Genomic DNA, 5,758 nt, shown 5'->3' with positions numbered 1-5,758 from the left:
AAACGTCATTGGATAAGGTGCAAAAGGAGAGCAGAATTCAGGAGCACCCCATTTCCTAGAGATTTCCTATCATCCAGACCTGTTTCTTCCTTCTTTCTCCAGCAGAATGACTCATTATACTTCCCTGGACTGAGGCCTGACTTCAGCCTGGTGGGACTGAACTGTAGCCCTGTCTCCATCTTCTTTTGGATCCCATCATGTCGAAGAGAGATTAAACCAACTTGTTCACAAGCCGCAGGTTCTTTTGCAGATGTCAGTTGGCCCCTTCCCTGCCTTCCTCCACTCACTGACTGATAAATGTAGCACCCAAAGGAGTTTCAGAGCACATCTGGCAAGGGGAGCCACCACAGTGTTGCCAGGTTGCCTAATTTGCAGGTCCTAAGGTGCTGGAAGGTGGACACAGAGGCTAAGCACTCACTGCAACTGCAGTGAGAGCCTGTTGCTTTTTTTACCAACAGACTTCAGGCACCTGTGTAATTTATCCACCCCAACAGCCCTGGTGGAGCCTGTTGAATAATTATCCTTGGATTGACCTCCCTTGTACGAGTTGAACACAGAATTGTTCTTTCTGTCTTTAAGGCTGATGCTGCAAAATCCTTCAGAGGGCCTTTCCAAGGCTTCGGCATCAGCAAAAGTGTGTTTTTAAGGACCACTAACTCCTGGAAGCACTGGCACAAAGCAACCTCATTTCCCAGCCATACGATGGTTGCACGAGAGCAATGAACCTTCTAAATTTTAACTGCTGATTTGGAGTGTCTGGAAAATTATCATTAATTAGGAACTGTGCTGATTGTACCTTGTTCTTTCAAGGCCACAAGCAGAGCTGAGTGAAGAGTTTAAAACTTCCATTCAATTAATGAATTAATTTCAGCAGAGTTCGTGCTGTCCAAAATGTGAAAAGATCAGATGGATCTCAAATCCAAAACTATGCAGTTATGGTTTTAAGTGGTCTTGTGCTACTGTAACTTTACTATGAGAGGCAGAAATCAAGACCTTATGCTTTGTTGGGACTGGTTCCATTGCTGTGACCGGTGGTGTTGAGGTTGCAGACATAATTTTTAGTCTCAGAACACAAATAAGTGAGACTGACACAATTTAATTAAGTTTTTGGCATGTGTTTAGGATTTTCTCACATTCTGGGAAATATCTTGGCAGTGAACTCGTGTCATAGAGTAGTTTATAGTGTGAGATCTCTCTCAGGTGTGGACAGGAGAGTGAAGATTCTCAAAACTTGCTTGTTCCGTAAATCCTTCCAAACCTGCTGATGTAAAACCTCTGTCTGGGCCTGTGTGCACATGTTCACTCTAATAGAGTCTCGCACTCTACATCTACTGGAAAATAGATTTCTCAACAGTAGAGCTTTGTCTAAACCTGTGTTTTGGTTTTTGTCTCCTGGGATTTATTTCTTTCTTCTTCTTTCAGTCTCCAAGTTCATGTATTTATTTCTTGGCTTTTTAACATCTAGATTGAAACACAAGAATACTTAGAAAATTAATGAGGACCTTTGTTTATTATTATTTCCACCATTCCAGTTTAAAACAACTTGGATGTGGGTCACAAATCTGAAGGGAGTCATCCTTTCATCTCTTCCATCTGGAATTCTGGATTCCTGTTGTTTGCCGCTATTTTCAGCCCTTGGTTTTCTGGTTTTGTCTGTTTGCCTGAACCAAGACACAGGCTGTTGCTTGGTGTTTCAAGCAGGCTGCTCCCTGTGGAAACAGATAAGGGCTGGATTTTAATGGTGTTTACTGAAAAAACTGCTCTGGGTTTTCCTTGAGCTGCATGTCATTGAAACCTCGACTTCAGGTGGCTCGATTGCCTCGTGCATTCTCCAATAAACAGGAAAAGGAGCTAAGAGGCAGGGAAGTGAACAGACATCCCACTCACATGGAGCTCATTTCTTCAGAAAACAAGGTGAAAAGATGAGGCTTTTCTCACTACGAAGAAAAGGAAAGTCCATATCTAGCAAAGCAAATGTTTCCTGGCTTCACCACCAAATGCATTTGCTGAGTGTGTGATGTACTGGGGGGGGGGGGAGGGTTGCTGTTCATCAGCTTTATGTGCAATCTTCACCTGGGTGAAGGGTTTTTTTCCATCCTCTGAATGCTCTTTCTATTTTATCCATAACCCTTGAAACACAAAGTGTGGGAACGTTTACTGTCAACCTCCAGCATCACATGGAAAGCTGCTCTGCTCACAGGAAAGCTCAGTTTCTTGTGCTGTGTTATGAAAGTAGCATCTATTCCTGTTAAAGAGTGTTTGAGAGATGAATTTACACTCTCAGGGTTTTTAATTTTTCTTCTACATGAGTTCTTCTCTGATGATCAGTAGACTTGTGTTCAGGTGTTATCCAGTAAAGCATTAAGCAGTTGTGCTGTTTGTTCTTTCACTTACGCAGAGGGGGATGTGTGTATTTTGGAGTCTATTGTTTTCCCGAGTCCTGCTTTACCCAATAATGTGCATGCTTGGTGGGACTCCCAGTCTTCCAAAACCTTGAAATGAAATTCCCTATATTCTCCTTAAAGCTAGAAGACAAAAATACCAAAAGGCTTCCAGTCTTTAATGCCGTTTTTCATTCAAACCCAAACTACAAGGTAACTTCTGAAAGGGAGAACATTCACATCCTCTCTATGAGGCAGAATTATAATGAAGAGGCTTGAAAACAAATCCATCCTTGTGTCATGCTGATAACCGGGGAAATCGGATCCCACCCCTGACAGGGAGGTAGAAATCCCATAAAATCCCTTATTGACAGGCTTGTGGCAAGGGAAGAAGGTTCTCAAACTTTGGAGGTACCTCTGGGAACTGGTGTTCTCCAGCTTCTTTGCATGGTTGCAGATGCCTGGGAAGAAGGAGGGAAGTATCACAGGGAGATATAAATGTAAAGGAAACCATAAAACTGAAGTGTTTAAAATGTGCTAGAGCAGTGGGACAGGCAAATACTTGGCAGGGGCCTGTGGACAGGAAAGCTAATGTCACTATGTGACTGCAATGGAGCCCAGGGGATAAGAAATGTATTCTTGTGTTCAGCTTTCCAAATAATATTAAATTCCTTAATAAATTTCCCCACAAGGGGTGGAACAGAGGCGTGGGAGCCACAGAGCTCTCCAAGGGGAGTCCAGAGCTATTACATTCTTATACAATTAGCACAGACACTTCTGCTGGGACCAGCACCACTGCAGTTAGGAAAAGCAGGAAGAACAATGATTTTATTTAAGGCAAACTTCAGGGTCCAAGTGGCAGCTGAACATTGAACACTTCATTTTTTTTAGCCTGAATCTTTTAAGGCATGACTGCTTGAAAGCAGAGGAGAGAGTCTTGTTCTTGCTCAGGAGGCCTTCTGAGAGGTCCCAGAGTTAAATCCTTCTTCCCGAGACAAGGAGCCCATATATGCTTCACAGCTAGCCCAGCAAATTTGGCTTTGGGAGCCTGTCTCCTAGTCCCTCCTCTCTGATACGAGTATATTGAAGGTCTGGGGCAATTCAGAAGTGCCTGTATCAAAATGGCCACATTATTGAAGTCAATGGTCTCTGACATGTTCCTCATGGACCAAGATTTCTCACATGTTTAAGCAGATTGTCTTGCTGTGTTGGGACCCTCTTGGTCCCAGCTACAATTCTTCTCACAAATCCTCTGGGATAGAAATGAATTCAGATACTAAGCAGAAGTGAACTTCCTCCCTGAGACCTCTTGTAGAACAGCTTCAAACCCCTTGGGATTATAAGGAGGGAAAAAATAAAAATTATTACAAATGGGGTAAAACTAAAGAGTCTTTCAAAATTCTGATGAAAAGCCAAGATCTCCGAGCAAGAGTGAATCAAGTTTTGATTCTGCCAAATCCAATACACTGAGAAGAAACTCCAGAACTCCTTTCTGAACCACTTCTCCATCATGAGGGGCCTATTAGAGAATGAGGAGTTTAGAAGAGTTATAACAATTATTTTCCCTACTTCTTAACATACTGTGCTCAGAAGTCAGGAGGAAAATTGTGCTGTGAAAGCTATTGAAGCATTTCATCTTACAAGCACCAGCACTGCTTCCTGGGATGACCTCCACGTCACTTTGTCACATTGAGCTAGAATGATTTTGTTTTTCTCTCTTGGAGTCTGGTTTAGTTCATCCGTGCATTTAAAGCCTGGTGGTAATTCTTTTCCCCTCTTTCCCATGACATATGGTGAAATCATACAAAATCAGTATATCACAAAGATGATGATACATAAAACAGTAGCCCATTCCACAGACAATGAAAATAGGTAAAATTCAATATACAGCACTTCCAAGTGATTTCAGCAGCATTTCCAAATTTATTGTCTTGTTTATTTATTCAATTGATGTCAATAAACATCACCATTCTCTTTTGCTGACGAATCCATCTCTCAAGCAATGTAATATTTCTCTTCACTGGAGACTTGCAGTGGAGACAGAGGCCTGGTGGCATTTTACTAAACTCAGAACTCAGCAGTGCAGGAGTTGTCACACATTTATCTCCCACGAGATTGAGAAATGTGCTAGATCCGGATCAATATGTGAAGTACACCACAGCACAATGTCAAGATTCACCACGCCGGCTCTCTGACAGATGGGCATGGTCCGGTGCTAAAGCATTTGGTAGGATTCAGACCAGATACCTGGACTCATAAAACAAACTACTCATCTCCCTTCCTTCAGATGGAAAGAGACCCCATGGAATGGTTGTTGCAGGTTGGTGAGTTGTTTTCTTGTGAATGGTAGGCTTGGCTGTTGCATTGCAGATGATGGACGTTGTCGTAGCTGTTGGGATGCTGAGGCATTCATACGAACATCAGTGTGGTAGGCAGGTCTCTAAGCTTCCCCAGGGTCTCCTGAGCATTGTTAGGAGTTCCAGCAGATGTCAATAAACCGGCTAAGGACCAGTCACTGAGGGGCAGTAGATGGCGTTAATGAGACATGAGCAAGTCCAATCTCATCCAGTGAAGAGCTAATCTGAACATACATACTCCTTTGGTGGACGCTCTACCCAATATTCCCTGGGGCACATCCCAAAGAAAGTCCCCCTGGAAAGGTTTCCACCAAGATTTGACATAGGGAATGCTGGAAAAAGCTCTGTAGAATCTGCAGGTTTCACTGGCAGTTAGAAGCCTTGGAATAAATGTCATACTTCTCTGTCCCGAGGCTTCTTGGAAGGGTCCACGGTAATCCAAGGGACCAGGACCTCTTGCTGCAAGACCTCACCTCATTTAGTATCAGCCCTAAAAGATCTCATTCACAGTAGAGATTAAAAGAAATGAAATACCTGGTTTTGAGAGAGAGAAGTCCAAGAAGATAAATGCTGTGCATTACGAAGAAGGCTGGGGTAAAAGGCAGCAGGATTGCTCCTGCACTCTCTGTAAATATCCAGGCTGGTAGGATGATGGCAATAAACTGCCTCTTTCTCTCCTACAGTACTAAGCTTTCAGACAGTAATTGTGGGAACCACAGAGCCTGCACGTATTTCAGCTACAGCCCAGAAACACTTAAATTTGCATCCTCCTAGATAAAAACATGGCAACTCAGCAGCTGATTCAGCTATAAAGTTATGAAAATAAGTTATGAAAAGAGGACCAGGGACCTGCATTTTTCTCATTCCTTTACTTTCCATTTTTTTTCTTTTTAATAAAACCATGTTGATGATGGTGGATAAAACATTTCTGTCATCCTTAATAAAAGCCTTTACTACCAACCAAGAATGAGTGGTGAATGGATAAACTGTATATCAAAGCACAGCTTGGAAACTGGGCAT

This window comes from Nestor notabilis, unplaced genomic scaffold (assembly GCF_000696875.1).
Source record: "Nestor notabilis isolate BGI_N333 unplaced genomic scaffold, ASM69687v1 scaffold2182, whole genome shotgun sequence".
Taxonomy (NCBI): Eukaryota; Metazoa; Chordata; class Aves; order Psittaciformes; family Psittacidae; genus Nestor; species Nestor notabilis.
Note: the sequence above shows the minus strand (reverse complement) of the source record.